Source organism: Sparus aurata, chromosome 18 (genome assembly GCF_900880675.1).
Source record: "Sparus aurata chromosome 18, fSpaAur1.1, whole genome shotgun sequence".
Classification (NCBI taxonomy): Eukaryota; Metazoa; Chordata; class Actinopteri; order Spariformes; family Sparidae; genus Sparus; species Sparus aurata.
The window spans coordinates 35,722,748-35,745,473 of record NC_044204.1 but is presented as its reverse complement, the minus strand read 5'-3'; the positions used below and the strand labels follow the sequence as shown (position 1 = coordinate 35,745,473).

The 22,726-nt window shown below is 39.2% G+C and overlaps 1 long non-coding RNA gene across 1 annotated transcript in view; it reads right to left on the bottom strand.

Annotated features, from left to right (window-relative positions):
* LOC115568933 (uncharacterized) overlaps positions 1-21,806 on the bottom strand; it is a 121,494-nt gene extending 99,688 nt beyond the window's left edge. Inside the window, exons 1-2 of the long non-coding RNA XR_003981467.1 lie at positions 21,497-21,806; positions 20,771-20,858 (exon numbers count right to left, since the gene is read on the bottom strand). This is a non-coding gene — a long non-coding RNA (uncharacterized LOC115568933). The remainder of the gene's footprint in view (positions 1-20,770; positions 20,859-21,496) is intronic.
* Between the last annotated feature and the right edge of the window lie 920 nt (positions 21,807-22,726).

Here is a 22,726-nt window from a genome sequence, read left to right as displayed (position 1 = left end):
AATGCTTTCATGAGTATAGCACTGTCAGTATGTACACTGCTGTAATTTATCATCATTGCTTTCATTACATTCATGCATTTGACCTTGGGGGCATTAAATAAGTTAACCAAGTTGTACGGAGAACATTTCTAACATTAAGAAAAGTTTGAAAATAATGAAAATTAGGAGAAACAGACAACAAAGAAATGCCTTCTTTCAAAATCGTATGCAAATTGTTCTGCTTTTGCCAGACTTAACCGTATGTAAATAAATCTCTGTGTAAAACATGCAAATGTGTTCTGCCTTTAGAGGTCTCAAGGTCTGAGTCTGTTCTGAAAACTAAGTAATATTTTGTTGCCTTCAACTTTTGCAAGCTCTCGTTGTTCCTTATAGAATTGCATGGACTTTCTGAACTTGACCTCTTTCATAATTTAATTGTATCCAAGTTGAAATTTTGAAAAAAAAATAGATCTTACTGAGATCTTACTGAGGAGAACTAGGTAAGAACTCAGTGCAAAAGATGATTTTGTCCAACCCACAGCGGGAGAAGATCACCAGCCAAACCATCCAAAAACCCAAATATTTGAAAATGCCCAACACATTTCTTACTAACAGCTACAATGTCCTTTGGGGAAAAATAGCAATTTTCTTTCCATATTTGTATGAGGAGGGGTTGATATGAAAGAAAACACAAAGAATGAATTCAGCTGATGGCATTACGCCAGGTGAGGTGTGGGTGTTTGGAAAATGGGAATATAAACCCAGTGGCACAGCGACCAGATGGTGGCTACATGGTTTAATGACTATATTCCTGCTCTGGCTCAAACTGCCCACACAGGGACTTCTTCAAAGACAGGTTGGAATCTGCTGGGCGCTGACTTAACAATGAATGGATTTCATCTGAAAGTTAAGGGCATCTGTGGTTCAGGGACGCATATGAAAGAATAGGTTGGGCTACTAAAACTGTTTTACACTGTGGATAACGAGTTGCTGAATGTTGGCACTGTTACACGCTCCTCTTGAATGTACAATATAAAGGGCTCTCATGCAGCTGCAGAGTTCTTAAGGAGACAAGTCATGCACTATTGTTAAAATGCTGTGACATTGACTTTGACATCGCTGCAAAGGGGAAGTGCTTTTGGTATATAATATGAGCTGCTGAATAGTTCTATCGAGTATCACACAATTTAATACAATTAATTATCTTCTTTGCAAATTCTGATGACAATAATTGTTATGCAGGTGTTCAGGATATATCGATTAATCATTTAATCTATAAAATGTCAAAGAATGGTGACAAATCCTCATCACAATTTCCTTAAGTCCAAGTCGATGTCTTCAAATTGCTTCTTTTGTCCAACCAACAATCAAAAACAAAATTTTGTGCAGCTTTAGTCAAAAACACATCCTTTCACTTCATTCTAGTGGATTGGAGCCAGAAAAATTATCAGCCTATGAATTGATAAGTCGATTGAAAACTAATTGCCAAAATTGATAATCAATTGTCTGTTAGGTAAGTTTTAGGCCGAAATGCAAAAAAGATCTATCTTTCTTACATTGTATTAACTTTGCTTTAGTTTGGTCTTCTATTACAATAAACTGAATTGTGGCAGGTTTTGGACAGTTTGTAAAAGGCATAGGGGAAATTATGTCATCTTTCCCTCTTTCTCTATTTCACTTTTTTATCCACAGGATCAACCGATTCATCAGTTCTTCAAAAGTAAGTGCCATAGTCTGAATTGGAGGGAAAGAACATTTTAAACTGTCTAATAATCAGAAATCCAACAAAGAATGGGCCACTTGACCGAGCGTGCGGAGGGCTGACAATAAACATCTCTTAAGCTTCCTTTTCCAGTTTTTCACATAAATACTGCCGACACCTCAAATATATAAAAATGAATTCAACTGCATAAACACCTCAAACATTATCTCACACCTGTCTAAAGCAGACGGTGGCAAGGGTGTAGTTATAGGTGTTGACACTAATCGGCATTTGTAAATGTCTAATGGTATAACTTTGGCACAGCTTTCATGGGTTGACAAAGTTTGTGAAACTCTGAGAGAATTGCAAAGCATTGTATCTAAAAAAGATCTTAGCTGGTTGTCCCTTATCTCTTACTCTAGTATAAGCAAATTTCACACTGCCATTTCATGCAAAAGTTGACAGTTTCCTCACTTTAATATCACTGCATCCACAAATTAGTGCTGTAATTGGATTATTAGCTTACATTTGTTAGGGCACAGAGAGCCAAAGAGGGGCATGCAGTGCACTGTAGTCTTTGGGTCGTTGTTGGACGGTGGCAGGTGGTGAACAGCAGCTGGCTTCCCTTGCTGCTCCACTCGGGTCAGAACTGTCCAGATCCAAGAACTCCCAGCTGCCCTGTTGGTCTGCCTGGCCACCGGCCTTTCCTGTCTCTCTCCCTTTGCCTGTTTTGCTAACATTGTCTGACTCTACATTTGTGTGACTCTTGTTAGCTGTCTGATCCATTCTTTTGTTTGGACATATTTCTCTTCACACTCCCTCTTCCTCCAAGTACAGACATGCAAAACACTTTTCTTATAAGACTTGAGGAAGAACCAGAAAAATTGACTGTGTGGATCTGAACAATGACCAACGCAAGTAAGGCTGTCTGAATACCATTTTTGGCCTTTGAAGCTTCAGTGGCAACACATAGTCACTCCCAACTCATCAGATACAGCAGCTCGGTCAGGGGCCTTTAGCCTCAAACTATGACTCTATCTACCCCTCTAGCATCAGTTTTCCACTAGATGAGATCACCGGTCAGATTTATATGATACATAATATGCAATGTCTGGTTAAACTTTCAAAATAAAGCTTGCTGGCAAACAGTTCACCAAATCTTAGGCACCAAAAGTACTTGGTTAAGTTTAGGAAAAGATCATACTTCTATTCATATAATCTAAGTCATTCACTTATGTTAGTAAATTATGTCACATTAACTGTATAACATAACTTCAAAACAAATCAATCCTGGCTCTTGGTCATAAACAGGATGCAAACCTCAATATCTGGGTGGGGGGGGGGGGGGGGGTTAGTAATAATAATAATAATAATACATTTTATTTATAAGCGCCTTTCAGGTCACTCAAGGACACTTTACAAAAACAAACAGCTGTCAAGCAGCAAAATGAAGTATACAAATGAAGTATACATAAAACAAAATAAAAACATTACAAATCATCAGGGAAAGCAATTTTAAAAAGATGAGTCTTCTGTTTTGATTTAAAAGTAGTAATAGATGGGCACTGGCGCAAACTGAGGGGGAGAGCATTCCACAGTGTGGGGCCGGCCACACTGAAGGCTCTGTCACCCATAGAGCGTAGTCTACAGGGGGGAATGGAGAGGAGACGGGAATCAGAGGAACGTAGTGAACGGGGTGGCGAATAGGGATGGAGAAGACGGCATAGATAGGGAGGTGCCAGGCCATGAAGACATTTAAAAACCAGAAGAAGCGTTTTAAAAGAGATTCGGTATTAGACTGGGAGCCAATGCAGGTGCTGAAGGGTGGAGGTGATGTGTTCCCAGGACCGTGTGTGAGTTAGGACTCTGGCAGCTGAGTTTTGGACATATTGAAGTTTTTTTAGTCTTTGGTTGGGCAATCCGAGGAGAAGGCTATTACAGTAATCCAGTCTGGTTGTAACGAAGGCATGAATGAGTGTTTCTGTGACAGGGTGAGATAGAGAGGGGCGGAGTCTGGAGATGTTCTTAAGATGGAAGAAGGCTGTTTTTGTGATGTTTTTGATATGTGATTCAAAGCAGAGTGTGGAGTCTAAGGTGATACCTATGTTTCTAACTTCAGCAACAGTGGATGGGATGAAACCAGGGATGGAGAAGCTCAGGTGGAAAGTTTTGCTGAGAGTGGCTGGGGAAGCAATGAGGATGGCTTCAGATTTGTCCTGGTTGAGTTTGAGGTAGTTGCAGTTCATCCAGTTGTTGATATCATGAAGGCAGTCAATCAGGTTGGATGGTGGTAGAGTCCCGTGTATGACCAACCAGACCTACCCAACCATCCCCCAACTCTGCCTTTTCTCGCTCTTTATACTTCTGCACTAGACGGGCACTTCAAGAAGTGATACTAGATGGTAACAACAGCCTCAAGCTTAGAAACATGGGGCCATTAACCAAGCTACTGTATTTAACACGTCTAGTGTGAGAACAGGCTGGAGGGAGAATTACCTGCAAGGACTGGAAGGTTCAACAATATACTTGTAATAAGTAATAATAATATGACAGATGAGGATAGGCAGAGCGGGAAGGGAGGACATCGGCCACTGGACCTGCCTCCAAAGTCTGATGTTTGGGTCAGCGTTGAGCTGTTTCAAGCTTGCACTCATCACAGACACTATTTGTGTGTGCAGGCATTGAGACTACTTAAAAGCTGTAGAGGAGATCCATTTCGTGCTCATTTTAACAGTCTTTGCCCTTGTTTTTTTTTTAGGGCAGATGAAGAAATGTTTTCGTCCTTTGAATATGGTTTTGGGTGCCAATTATCATGGCAACATTAGAAGCTTTGAAGCATTTGGGTCATCCCTAAATTGAAGAGATATTAAGGGCTGTAAACAGGATAGTTTCACTGCCAGCCTTTTTACCATAGCTAAAATATCAGTGTCTTGACAAGGTGATCAATAGATTCAAGTCCCTGGTCTCAAATCACATCTCAACTCAACAATGTCAATTCTAAAAGGCAAGCAGAATACCAGCAGAATTAAAAATAACAGGCCTCAGGAATTGTAGTAATGCCTCCATTGAGTCTGGCTTTCAGTCCTCATTAAAGTACTTCCTGTTGACATGCTTGGTTGATATTCTACAGATCACAGAGCTGCCCAATGAGGCCAGAACAGAATGTGTGAGAGCCTGAATGGATTGATCAGTCACTCATTATACAGATCGGAGCTGTGTGTGTGGCTGTACGTGATGTTTTTGATGGTAGATGCTTTGGTCAGCAGCCAGTCTCGGCACTTTCTGCGCCCCAGGCAGCATCATATGAAGTCATCCCTTGAAGGCATCCTCCCAGGCAATTTAAAGGTGCATCTAATTCCCACCTTATTACTGCCACACACAGGATCGCTCAGCATCTGACTCCAGGTTCTGCGGACAGCTGCATATAATATCACCCTTACTGGTCTGATGAGCTCCTCTGCTGCGGGTGCCTCAAAATAATCCCTCTCTTCACATCACAAGCAGAGCCGCAATTTGATGCTGAGATATGCTCACCTGTTGTGGCACCGAGGATTCACTTTGAACCGAAGGCCAAAAGTAATCAAAGATTTTAACTGTCATTCAAATTCAAGGTAATTTTTAAAATCTAACTTTTCATAACAGGCTCATCTCAAAAGGATTCAAAAGTAGACCTACCGAGATAAAGAATTGTTGGAGAAAATATAACAAATCATTACCATGGATGGGATATAGTTCACACCAATCTTATCATCATATTTCGTTGTAGTTTTATAAAACTACACCCATCAGCCACAACATAAAAGGACCAACAGTTGAAGGGATTAATACTGATCATCTCATCAAAATGCGATGTTCTGCTTGGGAAACATTGGGTCTTCTTGACATCCACCAGCCATCAAAGCACAGTTTCAGAGCAAATACATCCCTCAGTACAATGGCACTGTGGGTTTATATCCTTCTCGAGCCACCAATCCAAGAGTCCGAAAGAGGCAAAAGAATCAACAATCAACTATCTTTCCTCAGTATTGCTATTAAAGTTTGCCTCAATACTCAGGGCCCTATGATTTCCATGATCGTGGAATTGCGGACGGAATCGCGGAATTGGCTGATTAAAACGTAATCTATTTTTTAACGTGGAATTTGACATTTCACTGAAATGCTGTTTTCGTGTGGAAGAGGAACTTATATCTGAGGAAAACTGCATGGAGGGAAGCAAATCTGAGTGGCACAACAAGCCCCTCCACAGACTGAGCCCCTCCCCCTTCAAAACAATGTAAGCATGGCGAAGCAGCTGCCTGGCTCTGTCTTAATCGGCGAAAAAACTGAGAAACTCGACATTACAGAGATTGTTCAGTCATTGATAACATTTAATTTTCACCTTTTATTGCTACATGTGTAACAATGTAATAGGATAACTGAATATAGGTAATTCAAAATAAATAATGATTAATAGCTGATGCATCAGAGTCAGAAAGCAACTGATCCCACAGAGGAATCTGGCTGACATGCACATTCAATGGGGTTAAAAAGGATTACTTTCTGGACATGTCAATCAAGATGTCAAACTGTAAAAGAAGTGGAACTATTGTCCATTTCCTTTTTCGTTTTCTTTTTTAACTGATCTATTTTTTAATTTACATGTTCAAAATGAAATAATCAAATCAAAAGCAAACAGAATTTGTGAAAAAATAAAACAGATTTTATGAGGCCCTAAATACTGTTGCTTTGTCAGTCCACTTTAATGCACACAACACTGGCTTTTTCCAGTACTTTCCCAGTATGCATCTTTTCTGTTGATTTTCTTCATCAGCAGCATGTTTCAATAAAGTCGTTGAAAACATCACACCTCAAAATTTCACGTCACAAATTTTCCTGGCCAAAATAATTGGGATTATTTGTGAACTGGACTTGTTCAGAAACATCCCACGGATGCACAATCAGATTACAATCTGGAGAATTTGGAAGCCAAGTTGACAACTTGAGCTGTTTGTCACATTCCTTGGCCCATTCCTGAAGTTTTTTGGTGTGTCAGGGCACATTCTCCTATTGTTGACACCACTGCTATTGTTGAGTGCCGCCATGGGGGGGTGTACTTTGTACTTGGTCTGTGTCTTGTGTTGCAGTGGCATCCACATGAATGCCAGGACCCAAAGTTTCCCAGCAAAATATTGTGCTGAAATGAACAATGTTTTCTGTCATGTTGTTTGTCTTTTTTGAGGCAGATAGAGGAAAGAAAAAAAAAACTTGCAAACTTGATACATTAATTTCACAAAACATCTATTTAGGAAATTGAAAGTTTATTCAGAATTTTGATATTTTAATTTTGGAATGTTGAATTTCAGTAGCGATGCATCCTCCAAAAAGAGGGAAAAGCATTTGGAGGAGCCTCCGAAGGATGCAGACCCTGAATTGAGACACAGCAACTATCTTGCCCAAGGACAGACAGACCAGGAGAATCTAACCAGCGATCTGCTTTCTTCATTTAAATGTATTGCTGGCATATTATATTTTAATAATGGTATTTTTAAGCACTTTTTAGTATTTGAACACTTTAAATTGCTTAAAGTTTCTAAAATATGTTATGTGTCCCTGAGTCGACTGTCCCTCTGTTACTCTGATGTATACATGGATTATTGATGAACATCAATAATATTTAGGTTGTGTAAAGATGACATTTCAAGTGGAAACATTAGGTGTCATACCGAGTAACGATTTCAGTCAGGCGGGATAACGCTGATTAAAATGCCTTAAAATGCATAATTTCATTTTATGGCGTTGAGAAAACAATAATAGTATGATGCCAAGTACTGTTGAGGATTTTCAGACATTTTTCAGATTGAATCACTTTGCAGCATTAAAATTCAAGTGAGAACTTGAGCAAGTAGGGTCATGTCTATAGCAAACACATTATAATGAAAAAAAGGAATTGTCCAAGTTTCATTTTCTGAGCTTTAAATATTGGTAACTGTCTTACTTTACATATTTATGAAGCATTATTGACTTTAAAAGTTCTAAAATAATAATATTTTGAAAATTCATTAACGTGATCCAGTAGGACATTTTTGACTGGTGTCATCAAATAACTCTAAATTAAAACACATAAAATACATTTTTTGAAAATGAGATTTTAAAAATGAGTACATAACATCCTCATAAAAAGGTAAAAACTACATTGATCTCAGTTTTAAACCATTTACATTCTTGGTCAACTTGAAACCTTATTCATCACTGAGCCCTAATCACATATGCCTTCTGCCTGCAGCAACCTGTTGCATGAGTTTAAGTAGGTTCACTTTAAGCCAGGAGCTCGTGGTTGTATTGAATGCTGCTGCAAAGCAGTCAAGTTTACGTTCATATCCATGTTCGTCATTACTTTGAAATATAACATTTATAGTGAAGAATCTGAAAGAAAAATGTGTTATGTGAGGTCACACTGACCTTAACCTTCGACAATCAAATATTTTCAGTTCGGCCTCGAGTCCAAGTAGACATGTGTACCAAGTTAAAAAAAATCCTGAAAGCGTTCCTGAGATATTATGCTCACAAGAAAGGGAAGGATGTCAGTTTACAGTTATCTTGACCGTTGACCACTTAAGTCAAACGAGGTCATCCTTGAGCCTACGTGGATGTCTGTGCCAAACTGAAAGAAATTCCCTCTTGACATTTCTGAAATATTACATTCACAAGAATAGGAAAGATATACATTCATACTGACAACCAGCAAACATACAGCACTGAGGCACAAAAATCATACTGTGATGAAAAGTATTGCAGTATGATTCAGTTATACCGAGAATGATCGATTTAGTCTCACAATTGTTCTTTTTTCTCTGCAAAAACTATCAAAATCATGATGATGAGACCTTTGTTAGGGTCTGTAGTAGTTAAAGTACTCTGTGCAGCACTGCAGTCCTTCATGATAACGCAGTTTTTCACACAAATCCCATTTGTCAAAAAACTTCAGCTTTTTCTGATTTGGATGTTTCACTTGTCTATATCACGATTTTGACAATATTTTGATTAATTGTGCAGCACTATGACAAGACAATATCTGCAATTTGCACAACATCTGAGACATTCTAAAAATGTCTAAGTCATGATATGAGGACAAAATCCACCCAAAATGTAATATGAAAGCCAACTGAGCCGTCCTCCCTCAAACTGTCTGTATCAGAAGCCAGATTGTGGTCAGCTGGGTCTCCATGCCTGCAATGGCGCCACTCATCGATTATAGAAGGTTGCTTCACTAATGAGCGAAGGTCAACCCCTTCTCCATCCGTCACTGTCTTCCTCGCCATCATTTCTTTCCTGTTGGTTTCTATCCCTCTCTGCTCCCTTCTCATTGTCTGGCATGCAGCAGGATGTGGAGTGAGAGGAGGACATGTCAATGTTATCAGCATGCAACAGACGACAGCTTTGAGGGAGACCGTGACTTTCAACTGCTGCCCCTGCGGCTAATTACCCACACTCCTAGTTGGGTGGATCCCCACTCGCCTCTTTGCAAAACAAACTACCAAGCTATGGGCGGCCATCTTACATGTTGAGGCCAACGGCTTTTTAAACTTTGCTATGACACTCACATTATTAATGCAGAGGAGGAGTGGGTAACAGAAGATGTCTCCATTTAGATCACATGACCAAAAAGCCCACTTGTGTTAAATAAAAGGCTTTTAAAATTATTCCAGAATATAATCAGTGTGATGTATATAGTTTTATGGGTATTCTGATTAGATAAATGTTTGACAAAAGTTTAGTATGTGTGTGCTGTTTTTTGGAGAGCAATACTGATATTGATAATTGAGAGCAATTTCTAACAATTTGTTGGCAGAAACATTTCCATAAACACATTTAACGGTAAAAATATAAACCTGTCAATACTCTTTAGATAGGCCTGTATATGATGAAGATACTGGAAACATATTGGAACAGGCCTCTGGCTCTGCTATGACCTGTAGGTTTTGTCTTTCCTAGGCTGCTTGCTTGTGTTTTGTATTTCCCTTCAGGTCCTGGTAGTGCAACTATTATGTATAAGTGCAACTGGTTCCACCTGACGAGCTCACTAGGGTGTATTTTGGATTAGCTGTGTCCATTCCTTCTCTCTCTCACTCGATTGCATATGTTTGATCTTGTTTTGCCTTTAGGATACAGACTTAAGATGTATGAATTCTAGGGTCAAGGCCAAATAGCTTTTTTCAGGTTACACGGACCTCTGGACTTTCACAATGAAATTCTAGTCAGTTTATCCTTAAGTCCAAGTGGGCATCTGTTGAAGATTTGGAGAAGTTCCCTCAAGGCGCTCCTGAGATATCGTATTTATTATGATGGGATGGATGGACCAACGGAGGTTCATAACGATGGATGGAAGAACAATACAAACATACTGCCTCTGGCCACGGCTGTGACTGTGATACAAGTTAAAACAATACATTTGCAGCTGCAGAATTAAGTGAAATCAATATTCACTTAAACTATGTATTGTTTTGTTTGAATAATCTTGATTTTAAGACTGAGATAAAACACATCATTGCATGTATATACAAAGAAACAACAGTTTTATTGGCATTCTAGCAAAGATCTATTGGGGTTTAGTAAATATTTAAGATCAGGTTTGTGAATTTAATAACCTAAATCAATGAAGTCACGGATTCCATTAAAATTCTTTACAGGGGGAATAAGTTTGATATTTACTGCGCCGGGGTATAAACAGACTATAATATACCTGAAGGGGGAAGCTGATCAATACCAATAACTCTCACTTCAGCAAGTGTGATTTCACTTTCTGACCCAGGCTGCTTTTCCGAAACAAAAACTGTCCATTCTCTGGAAAATTAAAAGGATGCGTTATAATTAGTGTCTGTTACAGACCACAATAATGCATAAACAGACGATGCGATTAGATAGATTGATTGATTGTGCTTGTAGATCACTTAATGCTGCTTTGAAATTTTAGTGCAATGCACTAAGTGTTCCTTTTCAAATTAAAATTAAATAGTTTACAAGAGCACAAGCACATAAAACTTAATAAGCTCATCACTCACATTCCAAGGATGTTTAATTTTAAGGAACAATGCCTGCATGATATCGATATTATTGCTCATTTAGCAGCTAGACAGACCGACCAGACTGACATCTGATACCACAATTCAGTAAGCTGCCATCAATTCAGATGTATTCAGCTCGAAATTTCATTAATGGACAACTGATACCCACAGACGTCACTCAAAAGCCTTCTCAGCTTTCTATAGATGTCTTTGTGGTCTTTTCAGGCAGTTGCTGTGTGAAATTGAAGAAAGAGTCTCAACCAATTGCATTTTAATCAACCGGGTGAGCAGCAACAAATTAGTTTGCTCGAGAATTGATGTCGTTGTTAAATTTTATTCCATACTTTGTTTAAAGTGCCAAACAACACTGAGTTATTTCTAACTGTGATTAGAAAGTGTGGGACGTGCCTCCCTAACAACACAGCTGTACAGAAATGGACTTAAGGAAATGGTAACAGGTAAGACAAAGTTTAAAAAGAATTACAAACTCAGATGATATTTTCTAGTTTACTAAGAGAATGCCAGCTTATTTTATTTGGATACGGTGCATTTTAGATTAAATCTCCCAGCATCGGGATCTTTGAACAAATTAAAGCACTCGAGGCTCAATTTTGATTATTGCAGTCTCAGTAGCATCTGTGGCCACTGCAGCTGTGGTGCTTGTGCATTTATAGGCTGGATGCTGCTGGATCCCCTGCAGCACTTGAGCTAAAATTTCAATTCAGTGAACAACCGGGATAATCGTGTCTCGGTTACATTGGTCCAACAATATGACTTTTTCAGGGCAGATACCAATACCGATTATTTGAAATCAAAGAGACTGTAAACTGATATTTGGGTGGATGGATAAAATCCTCTGTCTTTGTGTGTGCCATTTATATACAATGAAGCTGAACATGAAAGTCCATTTTAGCAAATACAGTACATTCAAAGTCTGTAGGAAACATGCCTACCATTACCAGGTACTATGAGAGATATTAAAAAGGTAATAGCCACGGCAGTTCAATAATATCAGCTCGTATACAAATGGTCTGATGGTGATAATTGAGTTCTGAAAAACAACATCTGTTTAATTCACTTACGTTTCCTCAGCTAATATTTCTATTAAAAGTCAGAAGAGAAACTTGAATTAAAATTCAATCAACTGTGCAACATTTGAGTCGTTAATTTACGGTTCAGTATATTACAAATTAAGGAACAAAACATTGACAGCCACAATATGCACTCCAAACTGAAAGTAGGTCGAGTATACACTGGATTATACAATATACATGAATGCTATTGTTGTATTTGAGGATACACTATCCAGTTGAGGGTTTTGAGGAAACCAGATGCAAGTGTTTACAGCACATTAAGATTGATCCTCTTAAACTTAAGATATGCTGATGGCTTTTGTTGTGTTCTCTTTCTCGAGCTGCTCCCAGCGCCAATGGTAGTGCTTTGATTGGACTATGAAATATAGTAAGAAGGGAACCTGCCAAGGGCGTTTTCTCGATATTCTACTAATGAACCATGACTGTTCTCCTTTATCGAGAAAAACAAACAAACTGGAGAAAAATACATGCACGCTGTAGCCACAGGGAGCTGCTGTCAGCTAGTCGGACTAAAGTAAATGCAAAGAAAACACTTAACAAGAACTAATGGGTTCTTTTAAAATAGTCTCGGCTTCTGTGTAATTTACCTCCCTTATAATGGTCACAGCTGACAGCAGCAGTGAAGATTAGATATGCTTTTTTCCACATGCCTGCACCCTTACTAGCAGATTGCGGTGTGTTTTTTTCTGTTGTGTTTGGTACATTGTTAGGCTCAGCAGGGATATGCTGGAATCAGAATCGTGCTGGAGAGGTACCAAATCACATTTAGGATCATCTGTCTTTCCTAGGGTGGTGGCAGGGCTGCATGCTGGCTTCCGCATGCTACTGTCCTAAACAAACAGGACCACAATCGTCTGTTATTACCGCAGAAGCCCAGAATCTTCAAATACATTACCCTTTTGTAACACAGCAATAAATTACACTCAGCAGATGCTGGATGCTTACATGATCACAATATGCCACTTAAAAGTCGACTGTGCTGTAGGAGCACTTACCTGTTAGCAGCTGTGGGGGATGTTAGTATCTTAAAACTGCATTCAAATGGAGTCACGTACTGTACAGGTATGCGATCGTATCGGCTTCAGAATCTTTGTAATTCAGCATTAGAAAAACTGCATTGTCTTTCTGTAAAATAATAGGGCTGGGCAATACAGTGATATTACATTGTTACTGTGATAGGAGACTATATACAATCTTAGATTTTGGATATTTTTTTATCTTTATACAGCATAACTGTTCTCATTTCCGTGTTTTAAGGGTGGCATTGCAGTGATGAAATCTTGTGAGCTTATCCGACTGCTCTAGTTGTTCTAATACTTGCCTCTACCTACTTGATCATTATATCTACATAACTGATAATTATCTAAAAATACTGTAATAATTAATTTTGCCACTCGGACCACACCGACCATATTCACAAGTTGGTCCTTTAAATGAGCCGTCAAGAATTCATTAAGGTTGTAATCTCACAACTACACAGTCCTCAGTCACTCTCCCAGCAAAGTTGTGACTGCAAAAAACTGGTGGCAGAGCCGTGGGCTGTGGCTGCTCAGGCCTGTGAGAGTAGACCAATCACAGCAGACTGGCTTGTTCGGAAGAGGGACTCTAAAACGGAGCATTCAGAGGGGTGGGAAGGGTGAATAATTTCAACATTTTATATTTGACACTCAAAATAAAAGTATGAACCTGAGAATTAGCATATTACAGGACTTTTACATTTTTCAAATATATTGTGTTGCAACCCATGCTGCCTAAACCCACTGGCTAGACACAACTAGATCATACCGGTCTAGTCCAGATTCAGAAGAGCAGCTTCTCCTACATTCAGCTAGTGTGCACTTTGTTCGACTATGCAAGGAGACACTGAGAATCAGCTTGGAAAGGACCAGATTTACAAAAGGAGGTTTCACTAAGAGCAGTGCGGATGTGTATTCATTTTTACTTCAGATAGGTAAGTTGTAGTTTAAGAAATGTATTCAGCTTTTAAAAGCCACTGGTGCTGAGGAGCTGACCTCAAATACACCTGCCAGATGGCAGATTCACCGCAGCTCAATCACACATACTCAAAGGCTTTTAGCTGAAGGCAATTCAGTGTAATATGATGCTACTTAGGGCCCAGTACCCACTAGGGGGCCATGACTTCAGGAATCAAACACTTAAAAACTGAAAGGTCATAACACCTGAACCTAAAAACACTTATTATGCTATCACCTCTTTTCACAGCCGTAATAACAGGCCACAGGTTTTTACCCTTCAAACGCTGCTCCATATGATCTATAAATGCCCAGTGAATGACACTTGTGCAGGTACATTTTAATTTGACTATTTCTGACATGTAAGAGCCACCTTACTGCGGCGTGTTGCATCTCTGACAAGAGGCATTGAGGCGGGAGGTTACAGAAGTGGCAGACGGTGGTACTGGAGCTGTAATTTCGACTTTAATTTAGGACACATAAAGAAAAGATCCACGCTGAGCACTGGAGCCAAACACTCGGACAAAGTCATGGTCTTACGCTCTTTCAGAGGATGCCTACAACTAAGACTACAACTGACCTTGACATGCACGAAACAACAGATGCCAAATGTTTTTTAATTTAAAGTCATCAGTTTGAAAACTGTCTGTAGCCTTGCCAATGCCTTCAGGAGGCTGTACAGTAGATTTCTTAAGAGCTAAAACATTTATCAATACAGCACACATCATTTCACAGCAGACTGAGGAGCGTCAGACATGTTCCCTCACCGCCATGACTTCATTTTCCTTTATCCATTCCATTATTTGATAAGGAATTTGAGTCACATCACTTCTGTCAATACGGCCTATTTAAACAGCTGCGTGCTATTGACTGTTAATGAGAGAAGCTGGAGGAAAAACATGCTTCTCGCTTCAATGGATTTATTGATGCAGTAAAGAGGCATATGAGAACATTTTAAGGAGAGTTATCATTTGCTTTCCCTGCAGTTGTATACACAGTAAATACTTTATGTTTATGACACTATAAGTGAACAGGCTGTCTGGGGTGTCGTTTAGCCTAACAAGAATATTGCCTGCATCTCCAAAATGTCAACTTTGTTATTAGCTTGGCCTCGGTGCATCTTTTGATGATTCACATGGCGTAAATTTGAGTTCAGTATAGCTGAAGGTTATAATCAGCCCAAATGCCTTCATTTGGAGACATAACACAGCAAAACAAGACTTACCAGGCTTTTATCTGGGAGCAACAGTAAGTCAAATCTCTGCTAACGAGCTACTGCTGATTGGCAGGTTGTTAAGTTAGAGCTGATTATTTCATATTTAAAGTCTAACACTGCTGATATGAGACACATCGACAGGACTTGTGATCTGAATTTTATACCTCAGTGCAAAATGTATTCATGAATGTCTCTTACAATATGAGCACATGGCAGTGCAGTGAGGTTATAGTTGCACACTCACACAGGTGTCACTGTGCACCCATTTGTCTATTTAGATTTCTGCTCAGGTTTGACTTGGGCGGAGTTATGTTGGAATTATGTGAGGTTACTAAACTTAATGATCCAATGAAATGAAGATGGTGTAAGCTCTGTTTTGCACGGCGTGTTAAAACCTGTCAGACGAAGTTTCGTCACACAAAACAAGTAAAAAACACACGTGTTGATTATTCGATTGACAAAAGCTAAACTGGGAACCACTTTGATAATTGATTAATTGTTTGAGTTGTTTTTCAAGCAAACATGCCAAAAACCTGCTTGTTCTAATGGTTTTACTGGTGAGAGAGATTTTCTGCATTTCTGTGTTTTTGAATATTTTGTGGAGTTAGAGGTTGTTTTGACAAAACATCTGAAGACAGCACAGGAAAACCGATGAGCACATAAGGTATATCATGACAGAAACTAATCAATTACAAAAATAATCTGCATCTAAAATCAACAATATGTCATTGCCAGAGCGGAAACAATATGTCTATTGAAAGAAATTGCATTTCCAAATATTTTCATAATAGATTAATTGCCATTTTCCAAGCAAAAGTGTCAAACATCTGCTGTTTCCAGCATCTTAAACATAAAAGACTTTACTTTGTCATTTATGAAAAGAAAAGTCTTACAGTTTCTGACATTTGGCAAGACAAAAGGATAAAACTGAGGACTTTGGATGAGGGGAAGCTGTGATGAGTGATTTTTTTTTTTTACATGTTTTTGATTAAACCATTAATCAATTAATTGTGAGACTAATTGTTAGATTAATCGATAAGAAAAACCCCATTAGCTTGAGTATTAATTGCTGCCCTTGTTTGAACACAATAAATGATGACATTAGCTGTTGAAGTGAAGCTCATACCCACTAAATAAACAATACATAAGAGAACAGTGGAAGCTGTTAAACAAAAGAACATTAATCAGCATTTATTTTGTCAATGGATTAATCATTCAAGTCATTTTCTTTTATAAAATTGCAAAACTTTTCTTAGTTTCAGCGTTTTAATGTGCAGGTAGATTGTTGACTGTTTGGAAGCTGTGGGGGAAAAAAAGCCACTTAGAAGAAAGCACACGGGGAAATGTGACGGTCATTTTTTTACTATTTTCTGGCATTTATAGACCAGGCAATTAACTGAGAAAATCATTAGAAGATTAATGAATTATCTGCCAATGATTTTCTTGATTAATAATGTAAAAAGTCAATAGTCACAGTGCTACAATACATCCTGGCTGTACATGGTGTACAGCAGAATATAAATGTTACGTCGAGGGAGAATGGCCTGAGAGCACAACAGGAAGTTTCTTTCATTGACTCCGGAGAAACGTGGCATGACTACCATGAATCGTCTGTGAATGTTATAACCTCACACTTCACATCCACTCACCTAAAACATTAGAACTGCTTAATCCTACCATGATATGAGTGTGCAGCCCTGATATAAACTGTAACATAATAAACTCTTTTGGTTCATTTTTCAATTTTGCCAGTAAGCACCGGTCGCGTTAGTATAATTCATCTGGAAAATATCTAACGACACTGCGGTTTTTTCGTTTGATTGCTAATTGTGTCATGTTTTAATATGAAGTGTTAGAGTGACTGCATCACAATGCAGCCCCATAAACAGTTTCAGCCATGTTTAATAATGTTTGCCTCATTATGGTAAGAGCTGCAGGGTGTTCGCTGCTGCAACAACTAATATAATACCATTTGAACCTCTGAAAAAGAAATGTTTTTCTAATTTTGAGCATGCTTAGTTGAAGGACTGCAATCACTAGAGTTTCGGCGGCTTTTTGCCGTGAGGGTGCTCTCAAGAAGAAACAATAACCATCTCGCTCTGAGCTTTAGCCCTCCGAGTAGTCCAAAAGATAAAACTGTGTGTTGTGCACAGAACTTGCCAGTGTTGTTGCTTTGCTGTAAGTTAACACTGAGCATCACTAAATGAATTCCAGCAGGTCTGTAAAAATGCTGCAGCGTGCTGATTCATTTTACAGATTTGAGTGACAAAGCTATTCATGTGAAATACCTTTGTTCTAATCTACTTGTCAGCTACCTCGGGCTTTTTTTTTGATGTAGAGATAAATGAGAACAGTAGGCATGAAGGTAGTTAATTATTTTTTGCTAGAGGACATACAGTGTATGCATTACATCTTTCTGTCCTTCCGCTTTTCCTGTACAGTATTTCTACTTTATCTGAAGATGTAGCATTTATGCTTAGAAGGATCATTCACCTCAGATTATAAATACATACTTTTACTCTTACCTGCAGTCATATTTATCCATCTAGATTGATTTGATGTGAGCTGCCAAGTTTTAGAGATATAAGATTGGAGATATCTGCCTTTTCCTGAATATAATAAAACTCGATGACAGAAAAACCTAACAGCAATATTTCTTTTCAGAAATCATGACCCGGTTACTCAAGATAATCCACAGACTTGTTGTGAGCCGATCACTTAAATATCTGTGTGTGTGTGTGTGTGTGTGTGTGTGTGTGTGTGTTTGTCTGCACAGATGTATGTACTTATACATGTAATATTCTATATTTTTGTTTCTATAAAATGTCATGTTTTTCCCCTTGTTTTTCTCTACAGGGACTCTCTGGGTGGTGTCTTGAATGGTGGTTCGCTGTGTCTTAATGTCACAACCAACAAAGAAAACTCCCTGCAAAAACCCTTAAATTGGACTAAACTGTGTAATATCAGACCAACATCTCTTGTAGATTAGTCATGGAAAATTAGAACTGTGTGAGGTTCTTTTTTCATATCAAGCAGCAAAAAAGTTCTAGCATGAAATATTAGAATCAGTTGTACCATACTTGACATTATCCATCCTGCAATGTGACTATTGCACATGTGCACATTGCTGAAATGATTTACTGAGCAGCCCTAGTCCTATTTTATTCAGACATCTCTGAAGCCAATAGCCCCGAAACTCAGCAATTCACATCAAACCCATCTAGATTGATAAGTAGCACGACATGTGCCAACATTTTGGGGTAAACTTTTCCTTTGCGTCACTCTTTAGTGGTGGTAGTAATATTACAGGCAGAGTTAAACCATTCTCTATATAATATTTTGGATATTCAAAAGTCAGATATAACTAATTCTGATGATCATCCCGTTCATGTGATATTTTCTGAATTTGGCCTAATGTGTGAAAGCGGCCGTCTAGATGCTAATGGCTCAAGATAACTCAAGTGGACACCATTTAAATGCACACGTCGGCTCAGATATTTGGTGGGCAGCTGGTGAGAATAACACAAGGCAGGATACAGGAATACTAATATCAGTGAGCTGATTGGCTGCTCTCCAGAGCCAGGGAAGGGGAAATGGGTTGGTTGTAGCCTGGATGCTGTCATCAGCCTTCCACTTCCCCCTGCTGTAAGAGAGGTCACATGACATCTGTGCGGAAAAGCCTCTGATTCCAACATGAGTAACTGCGGCTCAACATGACTCTGGTGTTTGAGGCATGTGGAAAGACTGAACAGCTTTTTGGGACATTTGGACACATGAGAGCTAACTCCAACCCTCACAGTAACCAAAACCAGGATTTTCACTCTAACCAAGCAATCACAACCATTTTCTCAGTCTCTGTATTGCTGGTACTATTAGTGCTTCGAATAAATCTGTCAAAGCCTGACAGCTTATGTGTGAAAACAGTATGTTCATTAGGTACAACTTTGCTGATTCCTCCTGGGCCACCAAGGCAGTGGACATGAAAGGAAATGGCAACAAAGCATAGAATAAAGCAAAGAGTTGACGTGCATTAAAGACACGCTCAGCCTTTAATTTCTGTTTTACCATCATAAGCATGAAAATGTGTATTCCAATGTGTATGAAAAGGCTATTAGGAAGTACTGGGAAGGAAAAAACTGAATAAGTGTTTACAATCACTGAATAAGTGATTCAATTTAGAGGGGGCGAGTGAAAGGCAGGCTTTGCTACTCCCTCTTTGCCATCCCTGATGTGCACTTGAGCAAGGCCCAAAACTCCAACAGCTGCAGTGGAGCTGCTCAGTGGTCAGCAAATCAGACTGTGGCTGTACTGAGCAGCTACCAGGTGTGAATGTGCAGGTGTAACTGAATGTGTTCCTGAAAAAGAGAGCACTGCTCTTAGTAAACCCTCCCTGAGTGAATAAAGAAGGTTTTATAATCAGATTATACAAATTAAATGAATTACAGTCAGTGTAAATTAAAACAAAACTAGAATGGGACACAGCAGCACAAATGCGTCCGCCAACGCCCAACAATTCTCTTTAATTCGATCAAGCCTAATCCAATATCCAATGTTGACACACACCAAAAGTATACAGGGTCTGTTCTGGGCTGAGACCCATCCTCCATCCGAATGCATCGAAATCTATACAGTTATTTTTTGTGTAATCCTGTTAACCACTAACAAACAGACAGACACAGGTGAAAACATGACTTAATAATAAAATATGCTTTGTTTTATGTTTTTTATCGTCCTTTATCGATTCATCATCGCTTGAATTTCACATATGTGCCAAAAAATATGACACACTGCTTTGGATTGTATTCCCAACATTAATTTGATATTTGCTTCAAAATTTCCTTCCAAAACTTGACAACTTCTGCTTAAATCATGACACCTATTACATGGAATCTACTAAGTACAAGCTGGACAACAACTCCTGTGCGACCATCCGCCAATGAAGCATGTGCACACTTCTAGAAATATTATATATCCACCTGATTTGCACCAGGATGCCTCACATCATCAATAACCTCAAATTAAAAATCCTAAATATTCTCGATTTAAATATCATGCATCACGACAGGCAGATGAAAGAACTTGTCAATAAGATTGATTGTAAGTAGCAGCAGTAGGAACCCAACAGCAACTTGGTGTTTAAGATGCAATTATGATAGGCAGAATAATAAAGCAAGGTGTCACATCACTTTAAGTGGATTTTCTGTAATATTGAGCTGAATATGAACTGTGAGGTGACAATGTGAATATGGCTACCTATTCTACGTGCAACAGATGGCAATTCAGGAAGCCAATATTACACTGAGTTAAATCATATGAATGAACTGTGAGCAAGGCAGTCAAAAAAGCCAATATAAAGTATAATATTAGCCTCTGCAAGAGACACAAGGCTGGACTGAACATAGCCCTCGAAACAATGATTATAACCTGAGGGGAAATATGCAAAGTCAATTATGTCCATAGAACTCATATGAGAAGTCATATTTCCAGTGTGTAAACAAACAACATGAAAGCACCATAACACACCTGCCAATGAACAATGAGCTTAGCCACAACAAAGTCGGCTCATTCATAATTAATACCAATGCAAACAGGCACAAACAGCAAAGGCAGCAGCCTCCAACAGAAATTAACAGCAGGAATATATTGAGAAAAAGCAGATCTGAAAAGCCATGAAACAAGCAGCGCAGCCGCCTCAGAACAGCACACAAACCCAAATAAACACTGCCAAGACATCAACTCAGATAATTAGAAAAACCAGCAATTACTTAGCTTGTTGAAGTGAAGCAGTGGTCTCTGGTGTCTCAGGGGAGGACAGCCTAGCAAACAGCTGGGCAGCAAACTCCAACTTCCAGACTGAAGAGAGAAACATCCAGAACCAGAATCAGAACCAGAGGTAGAGAAGCTTAACCGCCATGACTTCATCCACAAGACATCCTGAGGGCACATGATGGACAGGTGCCACACAGGTTTAGCTATGCTAGTTTAAGAAAGGCTTGTAATGACGGTAACAAAGGAAGCCAGATAACCAAAATGTCAAAAAAACTAAAACACAATAAGCCCCAATTGTTCTACTTCTGAATACAACTAAATTACAATGAGTAGTGCCTGATGCTGAGTCACTGTAGATATCCAGAGTAACAGATTCCTGACATGGCGGCAGACTGAGTTAGCAGCTAATCATTAGCGGCAACTTTTGTCATGCTGAGTAACATTATTTATCTAAACCAGTTCAACCACCTCAGAGTCCTGAACACAAACTAACGTTATTATTACTGCCCACTTACCTGAAAAACACTTTTGCTAACCAGTAGCCATAAAGACAAAACTAAACACCGGAGTTAGCATACAAGCGAACAAGCTAGATTTAGCAACAAGTTACGTAGCTCGACTGCAACATCATACAGCGACATGAGCTATTTATTACTGTAACCGCCTATCTTAGCCTTGTGTTAAAACACAGAATGAAACATATATCCAGCAGGTGTCCTTACCTGTCCAGCAGGGTCCTCACCTGTCCAGCAGAAAAGCAGCTAACTCTGCCTTGCTCAGTCCTTACAGAGCCGAAGCTCCTCCACCTCTGAAATAACTCCGACATTTCTCCTTGTTTTCTCTCTGACTTGGTCCAATTATTTCTTTTTACACTGCTTGTCTTCGTCAGTCTTCTTATGTCTTCTCTTTGTGGGAAACAGTGGGGCATTTTAGGCTCAGTTGCTTTTCCGCCATTGTTTACAGTTTGAGTTTGAGCTTGAACCTATCTGACCAGGTAAGAGCGCCACTGCGCCTGCGCGGTGGAGGGGCATTGCAGAGTATGCGCTGTGTGAGGGAGTGGGGCTGCCAGGAGCGTGCACGAGAGTGATTGACACCTCTATCAGATACGCCCCTTGGTTCTGATTGGTTGTATTGATCCGGCAGCGGTGGATTCTTGCAAATTAAATGGGCCACTGGGCGGAGCCACAGACAGCTGATCTGTATCTTCTTCTACTGTCAGATCATAATGACAATTTTAGCAAATTTAAGTTAATATAATAAAGTTATAGTTAATATAAGTTCAGGTGCAAGACGCGTTGTTGTTAAAGTCATGACTTCAAAATACAGCATGATTAAGTAGAACCATTATTTTAGACATTATTGTGTGATAGTAGCTGGAGTCTTGGCGTGGAGGGAGGTCGGTGGTTAGATGTTCACAGGTGCTACAAATCAGTCTGGGGTTGCCAGGTCTGTGTGACAAATCAGTGCAACAGTCAATAAACCAGCCCAAATACCAGATCTCAGTAGCAGCTCCTAAAACGAGGGTCTGACATATGCTGAATTTACAAGGAGGCCCAAATAATTAAGAATTTGTCTTGACGGCATTTCACGAAGTTTATAATGTTTCTCCTAACTCAACAACTTACAGAATTAAGGGATTTTTTAATGGAGTCTGGGGAATTGCTCCCCCCTTGATCTCCCTGCTGTTGTTGACTGTAGTTTATGTGGCTGATTTGACACCATGTTGGTGTTCAAGTATTCCATCTGCTTTGGTGCAAAACGTTCTCAAAATGTTGTAAATCTTCGTTAATACTGATCAGATACATGTCATCCTGGACATTTAAATTAACACAAAAAGCATGAATGTTGCACACCATTTACTATGACATCATTATACAGACTGATAGAATGACTTTATTTTAATCAGATCCACTGATACATCTTATCCCGTTGATTCACAACTTTTTAATGAT